This window comes from Pongo abelii, chromosome 11, assembly GCF_028885655.2.
Source record: "Pongo abelii isolate AG06213 chromosome 11, NHGRI_mPonAbe1-v2.0_pri, whole genome shotgun sequence".
Taxonomy (NCBI): domain Eukaryota; kingdom Metazoa; phylum Chordata; class Mammalia; order Primates; family Hominidae; genus Pongo; species Pongo abelii.
In genome coordinates, this window is record NC_071996.2 from 124,845,239 (window position 1) to 124,856,910 (window position 11,672).

The window sequence follows — 11,672 nt, forward strand, 5'->3', positions numbered from 1 at the left end:
CCTGTAACATTTCTCCAGTGTTTTCTTTTAGTAGTTTTCTAGCTTCAGGTCTTACATGTACGTCTTTACTCCATTTTGTGTTCATTTTGCATATGGTGAAAGAAGAAATCTAGTTTCATTTTTCTACATATAGATATCCAGTTTTCCCAGCACCATTTATTAAAGAGGCTGTCCTTTCTTCAATGTATGTTCTTGGCACCTTTGTCAACAATGAGTTCATTGTAAGTGAATGAATTTATTTCTCGGTTCTCTATTCTGTGCCATTGTTCTATGTCACTATGTCTGTTTTATGCCAGTACCATGCTGTTTTGATTACTATAACTTTATAATATAATTCGAAATAAGGTAATGTGATGCCTCTGCTTTTGCTGTTTTTATTCAGGATTTCTTTAGCTATTTCGGGTGTTTTGTGGTTCCATACAAACTTTAGGATTTTTTTTTTTCTATTTTTGTGAAATGACGGATCTCTACAAGGAAAACTATACAACACTGATGAAAAAAACTGAAGAAGAAACACACAAAAAATGAAAAGCTATCCCATGCTCATGAATTGCAAAGCTTAATATTGTTAAAATGTCTATCCTACCCAAGGTGACCTACAAATTCAAGGCAAACCCTATCAAAATACCAATGACATTCTTCACTGGAAGCCTAATTTTTTAATGAAAGATATCTATCTACCTACTCAAAGCTCTATTCTGCTGACAGTCTTAGGTAATAGATTCAGGAAAAACCTGAAAACAAAACTTTCTTTCCTTTAACCCTTAGATAAAAACAAGAAGAAGAAGAAGAAGAGGAAGAGGAAGAGGAAAAGGAGGAAGAAGAAGAAGAAGAGGAGGAGGAGGAGGGGGAAGAGGAAGAAGACAAAAAGAGAGAAAAGATACAGAATAACATTTATGTATTTTGAGGTGTAGTCTTGCTCTGTTGCCAGGCTGCAGTGCAGTGGCGCAATCTTGGCTCACTGCAACCTCTGCCTCCTGGGTTCAAGTGATTCTCCTGCCTCAGCCTCCCGAGTAGCTAGGACTACAGCCGCACGCCACCAAGTCCAGCTAATTTTTGCATTTTTAGTAGAGACAGGGTTTCACCATGTTGGCCAAGATGGCCTCTATCTCTTGACCTCGTGATCCACCCCCCTCAGCCCCCCAAAGTGCTAGGATTACAGGCATGAGACATGGCACCTGACCAGGAGGTGACTTTCTATATCTATATGGTGTTGGTTTCATGCTGACTTTCTGCTTTCCAGTGGCAGTCATTTCTTCTTTCTTCTGCTTCCCCACACACATTGCCTCATTGTATTTTTTTCTCTCTCTGACTTCTATCTTCAATGTCTCTTTATTCGCAGATCAAGTCTTTCCTCAGGATTATATTTGCTTTATATGTGTGAAAATAGTTTTAAACCACTCCAAAAATAATAAATATACTTCTATCAAATACCATGACTCAGTGATTGTGAGGCCACATCCAGAAATAGTTAGGACAGGTGGGGTAATGGGAGCCACTCAGGATGCTTCAGGACCACAGCCATTTACCAGCTATCATGGAATTACTTAGATATTGTAACAACAGCTACAGCAGTACCAGTGTATGTCTGCCAAGTATCAGTGTTGCCTTTCTTTTCTGTGTCCATGTATAAACATTCTTGCATTCAGAAACTCATACCTAGGAACCAAAGAATTTAGAGTATATGTTGAATTTGAGAGCTAAAAAAATTTAGAGATTACAAATCCCAAGTCCTTGTTTTAGAATAAAGAGTCATGTGTGACATACAATCACAAAGCTTTGTGCAGGAGAGTTCAGGCCAGATCCAATGTCTTCTAAATGTGCCATATTCTTTTTCAACAACATCAAGCAGAGAGTGCCTATTACACTAAGTAGATTTTCTATCACATTGGTCTTCAGCTGGAGGAAAATCAATTTCAGGCGATCGACCAGAGAATTAAAAGTCTTACTTAAGATGTTAAATGTTACTGGTTCTCATGAAAACACAAATCTTCTCTACATCCCGCTCCTCCATCAAGACATTTGGACAGAAAGCAGTAATGATAGGCAACTTATACAAAAAGGACTACTGAAACTTACGGAAAGCAATAATTTCACAGGTCTAGTTTGTGGAAACGCCTCAGGAAATTAACTAGCAGACCACATTTCTCTCCAGTTCTATATTCACTGCACTTTAAGAGGCATTGTGTTATTCTAGAAAGTGCATCATCTTTGGTAGCAGACAAATACGGCACAAATCTCAGCCTGGAGATTTTGCCAGCAGTTAAAACTTGGGCAAGTGCTTAATCTATGTATTTCTCATTTCCTAGATTTATAGAATAGGCCTAATAATACTTACAACCTGGTTGTTATGAGAAATAAGATGAGAAATCCATATGTCACCCATAAGTCACAAACTTCACCTGCCTTTGGCTACAAAATAATGTTACATTTTCTTTTCAGGTCTAAACTATCATCATTCAAATCTCTCCAGCAAACTTCTGGCGAATCTCCTCCTCAAAGTTTTCCAAGTGTTTTCCAGCATGCCAGCATTCCAGCATCCCAGCATCCTGCCGCCCATGCAGTCCAGAACAGATCTGTCAGATTCTTCCCCTTGTCTCCCCTATGTTGTGGACCATCTTCGTGATAGCATTGCTCTTCTGAACAGTTATTTTTTAGAACAGCCCCCCTCCCCCACCCCACTGCCTTCTCCCTGGGCTTTTTGTGAGCTTGCTGCTCAATCCAATTTCCTAAATCATAATTGGGAGATGACTATGGAGAATGTGGTTTGCCCCAAACTTGACTGAGGCTTAGAAATTCAGAGAGTACTTTATAGCTGCTTCCATCCCAGATACCCAAATTCTACCTTAAATCTCAGTAGGTGAATGCCCTGCCTATCTCCCAGGCTGCCTCCTTGCAGGGGGCCCACTAACTCTCACCTCTAGAGAACTCCTAACACTCTCATGCTTAGAGTCCAGGACTAACTCTGCTTCCCTACCTGGGGCCCAAGTAGTGATCTTTCTCTTCAGTGATCCAAGGGCCAGATGTGTAGCCCCTTCCTTCTAGGATGATTGACAGTGATTTATCTTCCATTCAGGGCAAAATCATACCTCATTGCTAATGGTCTGGCCCAATGGCTCAAATATAACAACTACCAGAGCCAGTGGGAGATTTCCTAAAATCTAGTTTATTCAATATTCAATTATGCCTTATGTAGGACAAGGGTAGCTCAGTCCACATCACTAAGACCAGCCCAATATTTTGTTTATTTTTCCTCAAAGTGATTTTTCTGGAATGAAATACAAAAACATGAAAAATTATGCATTGCTCTTGTATTGGTCCGGTCTCCTATTTTGATCTCCTGTGAATAAAGGGTCAGTCCCCCACACACAGACACACAGACACACACATACACACACATACACACACACATTTGCATACATACAAACACTCATGCATAAACATGTGCACGTGCAAGAGATCTAAGAGAAAAAAATGGAGGAGGTCCAAAGACAAATGATAACGTAACCCCGCAAATCAGACACTTCCTAGAAATGCACAGCTTAAAACATTTTTTTGACCTCCAATCCCCCAAGGCATATAGTAATATTTATGGATATTGTAATTTGTTATTATTATTTGGATAAGTAGGACACAGTAGTAGTAATTTGTAATAACCAAACTAAGTAAATGGAGATCAGATACTAAATCTTATGTGGTAGTCCTCAGGAAAAAAAAAAAAAAAGCAAACTATGGCTAAAGTTGCAGAGCATGAAGATACAGAGCTACCATTTCTTACCTACTTATCACCACATACTATGGCCGCTTTACCAACTATTTACTTTACACAGTAACCTTAAATGTTAGGCATTATCCCTATTTTATGTATGAGGAAATGAAGCAATTTGCCTAAAATGACCCAGCCAGTAATTTGTGGAACTACGGTCTTTGCCTGATCTATTTGACACAAAGGTCAATGACCTTCCTAATATCTCTCAACAAATTCTTCCATCTGCCTCATACCTGGACAAACAGTACATGATGTTGAAGAAGATGGTGATGTTGAAGATAAGAAAAGAAATAAAAAGAAAGAAGACATGGACTTTTGATAGTTTATGATGATTCACATATTTAATGTAAGAATACTTGTCAAGCGGAATGACAGCATTTATTCTTTTTTTAAAATTATTATTATTTGAGGTAGTATCTTGCTCTGTCACCCAGGCTAGAGTGCAGTGGCATGATATCAGCTCATTGCAACCTCCACCTTCCAGGCCCAAATGATCCTCCCACCTCAGCCTTCTGAGTAGCTGGGACTACAGGCACATGCCATCTGGCTAATTTTCATGGGATTTTTCATAGAGATAGGGTCATGCTATGTTGCCCAGGCTGGTCTCGAACTCCTGAGCTCAAGTGATCTACCCACCAGGGCCTCCCAAAGAGTTGGAATTACAGGTGTGACCCACCATTCCCGGCCTCAGCATTAATTTTTTTCTTGAGTTTTAAAGTAGTAAAAACAAATCACAAGGATGAATTCATTCATTCATTCATTCATTCATTCACATAATTCAGCCAGCACTGATTGAGCAGCTACCATGTGGCAGTCATCATCTTAGGCATGAAGATATGCAAAAGAGAAGACTCTTGCTTTTGTTAATCTTGCAATCTAATGGGGGAAGCCAGCAATAAAATCACTAAGTACTCTACATTGTTGAAAGCACTCTAAATAAGATAAGGGCAAGGTGATATGAGTAGTCACCCAGCTCAGAGAATGAAGAAAACCTCCATGAGGCACTGACTCAGGATCCTGAAGGAGGAGTAGGCACTAACTAGGTGGACACGGTCTATAAAAAGAGGAAACAGCATGGGTCAGGCACTGAGGTGTGAAAAGGCTTTATGCCTTTGGAAAATTCTAAGTAGGTCTCTTTGAAGCTTGGATAAGCGATGTTTGCACTTGTATTAGTCTGTTTTCACATTGCTGTAAAGAACTGCCTGAGATTGGGTAATTTATACAGGAAAGACGATTGATTGACTCACAGTTCTGAATGGCTGGGGAGGCCGCAGGAAACTTGCAATCATGGCAGAAGGCGGAGAAGAAGCAAGTACCTTCTTTACAAGGTGGCAGGAGAGAGAGAGCACACACAGGGGAAACTGCCACTTTTAAACCATCAGATCTTATGAGAACTCCCTCACTATCATGAGAAAAGCATGGGGCACACCACTGCCATGATCCAATCACCTCCTGTGAGGTCCCTCCCTCAACACATGGGGATTACAATTCAAGATGAGGTTTGGGTGGGGACACAGAGCCAAACCATATCAGCACTCTAAGGCTTAGTTTCTTCATCTTTGAGTTAGAAATTGTAAAGTACCTTCTTCGTAGAGGTGAATGGCTTGTTTTCCCTAAAGTGACTTAGTTCTTGGCACAGTTCTTGGTCCTTGTTAAAAAGCTCCATGAAGGATAACTCTTATAATTATGTAGAACATCGTTGGCCATGGTGGATTTGCTTTTGGTTAACAGTAACCAAAAGCAAATACAGAAAGTCTCAGTCAAATTGACTTAAACAATGGTTTCTGGATTTCTAATGTGAAAGGTGAATGAATAAGCCAAGCTTCAGGCATGGCTCTCTGAGAGACACATCCTGAGGTAAGCTGGTAAATAGTTAACAACCAGCTCTGGGGGGACAGGGAGGAAGGGAAAAGAGAAGGAGAAAGGAGAGGAGAAAAAGAAATAGCAGCTCTGATTTTTAGTTTTTGCAAAATTCTGTGGGGTAAGTATTCCTACAATGGCCAATTCTGAGCTGCCAAGATGACCTTAATAGGCTCATAAAACTCCTGAAATCTTAATACTCAGCTCTCATGAGGTGGAACAAGGTGGCTCCAGTATCCCACTGGGTCCAGCTGTTTCCCTGAGATTCTTCTCACCTCCATGTCACCTTCATCCTGAGAACAGCTTTTCACATCATCCCAAAATGGTTGCTGGAGGAAATGGTGTCATGTTTCTATGGGAATGAGGAAAGGGGTAAAAAAAAAAAAAAAAAAAAAAAATGCTTCTCACATCATGGAAAAGAAGACTCAAGTTTCACTCTGATTGGACCACCTCTGAGCCAGTCACTTGATCAAGGGCTTACTATGGTTGAGACCCTTTAGGGTAACTTATAGCTGGGGATGGGCCAGTCTCACTCAAATGAAATAAAGAGAGAACATAGGTTCTCAAAATCTGTTAGCTGCCATTAGGAAGAGAATCAAAGGGGAGTGAATACTGGGTGAGCTACCAGCAAAAGCCCGAGATACTGCCTAGGGAGTTTACACCTTACTGGGAAGCTAACACAAGGATTTTGGGTATGTGCATCCTTGGAAAATTACTGTCCCTGTATCAGATGCCAAACCTTACTTTAAAAGCAAGCACTATTTCAGCAGGGTGCGGTGGCTCACACCTGTAATCCCAGCACTCTGGGAGGCCAAGGCGGGTGGATCACGAGGTCAGGAGATTGAAACCATTCTGGCTAACACGGTGAAACCTCATCTCTACTAAAAATACAAAAAATCAGCCAGGTGTGGTCGTGGGTGCCTGTAGTCCTAGCTACTTGGGAGGCTAAGGCAGAAGAATGGCATGAACCCGGGAGGCAGAGCTTGCAGTGAGCTGAGATCATGCCACTGCACTCCAGCCTGGGAGACAGAGCAAGACTCCATCTCAAAAAAAAAAAAAAAAAAAAAAAGCAAGCACTATTTGTAGCATCATGAGAGTTTACATCAAGGAAAAATGTTCATTATGCTAGCTCAAGTTTTAACTTCAGGAATTTTATAAATATGACCTAACTTACAAGGAGGCAATTTATGAAGATCCTCTTATTTTACAAATGAAAATTTGTTTTGATTCTCTAAGTTCCTGGATATTTTGAGGGGGGAAAAAGATGAACTCAATTGAACCTTAACTGAATGGTAAATGAGGTGGTAATTTTATTACGTCATCCACAAGATAATGCATAAGCAAGAAGAACCTGGGGCAATTAGCCCCTTGAGAGATTCTAATATTTCAATAAGTCACAGAAATAAATTCTGAGCAATTTAAAGAAGAACTCTATTAATTGCAGTATTCTCTTTCCCATTTAAAAAAAATGGTTGCTCAAGTGTCTTCTTGCCTTTTTTTAATCAAGTATTTCTTGAACTTCTTTGCAACTTTTTAGCCCCCTCACATTTGCCTCTGGCTGATTTTAAATTATGCTAACTGGAAGAGGAGAAAATGCTGGTAATGGAATAAAATGGAACGCTATTGCTTATAGCATCTGGTACAATCTGAGCCATTTAAAAGTGCATCTTATGGAATAGAGCTCTGAATAAGCAGTGCCAGTCTGATTACAAACAACATGGGTCTCATTAGAATATGTCAATCTGATTGCTAGGTAGTGATACACTGCAGATTACTAGGCCATAATTGCCTCTTACATATTATGCGTATAATATATAGTTTCTCTGCGTGTATGTTAAAGCCACTTTCTCTCATGGCTATCTTTTCCAGCTCTACACAAAGAAATGCCTATGTTCCACTAAGTTGATTTTAACTGGGGTCCGTAGGTCCTAATTCTATTTTCTTCTGAGTATTCATCAAGTTTTCTACAGCAGTGCTATAAACAAAGAATTATGTCCAGAACAATTGCCAGAAATAAGATATGTCGGGTCTATTACCCACTCAACTGGGAGCCGTCAGTGGCTCAAGGCACTTCCTCCAAAAGGAAAAGGTAAAATAACTGAGGCTAAAGCCCACCATAGCTCCATGTCTTAATTTGCTTGTTGATTTGTGTCATGCATTTTTTCATTGTCAAAACCCATTTGGCTCTTTACTGTAACTGGAAGAATGCAAACATCTTAGCCCAGGTCATGATTTTGGTGCACACTGTGCCCTTCATGATTTAAAATCACCTGTGTGAACTCTGAAAGCAGGACTTCAACATTCCCACTTTCCAGTAGCACAATCTCTCCAACACTTGCTCTACTCCATACGTGCCCTATCCCTGCCAGTACTACAGCCACCTAGCCCAGCAATGTAAAAAAGCCAATCTCCACTCAGCTGCAAACCTAGCTAAATACTTGGAATATGCCTTGGGGTGTAGAGGTAGAGGATTCAAGAGACTTGAGCTTTTGTATCGACTGTAGAGCTATAAGCTATGCAACGTGGAGTGAATCTGATTGCTGCTCTTTCAGATTTTTCATCTGACACTCCAAAGAATAGATTTCCAAAATGTATTTCAGAGAATTTTTATTCCATGGAGATGTTAAAAGGGATTCATTTCTAAATAGATTTGCAAAAGGTTAGGGTAAATTGGCAAAAATTGGTTTCTTTACTATAGGGCTTCTCAGAGCCTATGATGTATCAATGTGCCTTATGAATCTACAGAAAAGGGTTGTGAAATACAACATTGTTACTCAATCTTATTAGGCCATAGAGACTTCCCTGCCCTAATCTATCTTCTGCTGAATAATACTTATTGACATCTTATCATCCTAATGTCATATCTAAATACCCACTCTCTGTTGTGCTAAATTTGGACAGTATCTCCTGCAAATGGACTCGTTCACATGGCCAGACTGGTCCATATAGACATCTGTGTTTGTAGCTTCTGCTTTCTATAGTAGTTTTCCACAGAATTGATTACACTGAGTTCTCAGAACATCCTGACAAATTAGGGAGCATTTTCTGACGTTTTAAAAATGAGTAAACAGAGTTTCAGGGAGGTTAAGTGATTTGCCCAAGGTCACACAACCAAAAAGTAGCCAAAGCGGAATTCACATGAAGTATTTTATTACATCATGCTCAGTCTGTACCTCAGTTAATTTTCCTCTTGTCTTGGGATCCATTTTTTGCTTCTATTTAGTTAATAACTAGTCTCTTTTTGTCACAGGCCATCATCAAAGTGAAGAATGGCATTTGACAAGTGCTATCCATGGCTTTTATGCTTAGAACACAAAAATGATAATTAAGGAAAATCACTACCTTCTCCCCAGTTATATATCAGATGGCTGTATCTTAGTGATAACAGATTATACTCTGCTTTTAGTAAAAAGTAGAATATGGAGATGAATTCTTACAAAACACAGTGTGTTAGATGAACATTGTATTTATGTTATAGTTCTTTTCCACTAGAACTTACCAAAAACAAACAAGCAACGTGACAAATCAGTAAAACAATAAGCTATTCGGCAACAGGATAGTCAAGCAGTGTTTAGGGAAGAGTGCAATGGCATATAAACCTGCTAACAATGGCATATAGCGCTGTCATCAAACTGAAACATACCCACCTGATAAACTGTTTGATGAGATAGGATGGAGCAACTTGGGCTCATCACTGAGTATGCCAGGATGGTATAGAGGTTAGGAGCGAACAGCTGGAGTCCAGCAGCTTGTGTTTAAATCACAAATTCTAATCCTTATTAGCAGGGTAGCCTTGGACTTGCTGTATGCCTTAGTGTTCTCACCTATAAAATGGGGATAAGAGTAATTTTAACATAGGCTATTGTGAAAATTTAAAGCTTAGTACCATGTCTGGTATTCAGTGAGTGTTCAAATATGTTAAAAAGAATGAAATCTTGTACGTGCGGGCACTAACTCCAATTCTTATGAAGCCCTAGATCAAGGTTTTAAGGTCTAGCTCAGCTGACAGATGTCAAGGGGCTAGGGTGGTGTGTTCGTGCACATTTTAGTTGTATTTTTATTTTTCAAAGGAAAAAGAATGTTTTACATCTCTTGCCTGGTGTTAGGGTTTTTATTTTATGTTCCCCACCCACCTCCTTCCTCCTAGGGAGACTGAGTGGCTAAGGGAATTTAAACCATGAAAGGCAGGCACTTTCATGTATAAACAAAAGATTGTGCCTAGAGAAAGTGTAGAGATCTGCAATGCAGAAAGGAAAATGCAGTTTCTAAAGCATCTGGATAAATGAGGATGCGAACGCAAATGTTATAGCAAGTCTGAATGTTGTTTGGGCTTCTAGGCATCTCGGGGAAATGACTATTTGATGCCTGTGGGAGATCATACTCAAAGCTTGCAGATGCATTCACTTCTCCAAGACACCTTCCCTGACTTTCTCTAGGTGCGTGATTTTCCTTTGTACTTGTAGAGACTCTCCAGTCACCCAACACTAAATTTCCTACCCCTCAGGAGGTTATGTTTGGTTCATGTGATTGGGTTCTGGCCAATGAGATAAAAGGAGTCGAAATAGAAGCCCTTTCTAAGCCTGGTCATAAAGCTTTCAAGAGAATTGTCCACATTCTCTTCCCCTTATGTGGTGCCCTTGGTCACGTAATGAACATGGCAGATCGCAGTTGGGAAGGAGCTTGGATTCATGAGTCACTGCATGGAAAACAGTTGCCAGGAAAATCCTCTGGATCTTCAGCACACTGTGAAGTAAGTTAGAAATAAATTTTGTCTGTGAAACCACTGAGAATATGGGGACACTTATTAGAAGCTTGCATTCATTAGCACAAATACTATGAAATGTGATGTTTTACTATACTAAAATCAATCTCAAAATTACTATTAAGTTTACATGTGGCTGGACATTGAGTGTGAAAAAATAGACATTGGAGACTTTGAAAGGTAGGAGGGTGAGAAGGAGCTGAGAGATGAGAAATTGCTTAACAGGTGCAATGTACATTCTTTGGGTGATGGTTCAACTGAAAGCTCAAACTTCACCACTATGCAATATATCTGTGTAACAAAACTGCACTTGTACTCCTTACATTTGTACATTTAGGTGGGGTGCAGCGGCTCATGCCTGTAATCCCAGCACTTTGGGAAGCCGAGGTGGGTGGATCACCTGAGGTCAGGAGCTTGAGAACAGCCTGTCCAATGTGGCGAGACCCTGTCTCTACTAAAAATACAAAAATTAGCGGGGCATGGTGGTGTGCACCTATAGTTCCAGCTACTTGGGAGGCTGAGGCAGGAGAATAGCTTGGACCCAGGAGGTGGAGGTTGCAGTGAGCTGAGATCATGCCAGTGCACTCCAGCCTGGGCCACAGAGCGAGACTCCATCTCAAAAAATAATAATAGTATATTTAAAAATTACAAGTGGCAATTTTGATACCACCCTACCAGCTCATTTTAGAACATGTAGGGAAAAATACTTTGTGGGTTGACATTCTGTCTAGTTAAACAAGTGAGGGAGGGAGAAAATGCCAAACCTAATCCCTTTCAAATCACAAATATGCTGCCAACTACCATACATATTAATATAGTTGACACTAGAGAGCAGCTTAAGTAAGGCATAAACACAAAGTAACCAGACAAGACCCAGGTTCTGAAATTCTTTTTAAGACCCATGTTTTACAATGTTGCCGGTAACACTAAAGGCACACCCCTGCCCTCTGAAGCCAGCTGCTCTTAGGGGCTTTAGCTGAGATACTAAAATAAAACTTAAATCTGATGTTCAATCAATAGAGACTTTGCCAATTGATAATTTAATGAAACAGCATCACGAGGAGAGCATTCATCCTTAAAACCGTGGTCCTTAATATTTTTATATCCCATAGCAATTTAGAATTTGATGAAATTTTGAACACCTCCCCATCAAAACACATATACAAATGTAATAACTGACATTTGCTCAGTTTTAGGGATGCTGTTGGACCTGCTGGAGCACCACTGTATGCTCAAGGATCCGTGGATCCTAGGTTGAAAGCACCTGGCAAGGACGGGTAG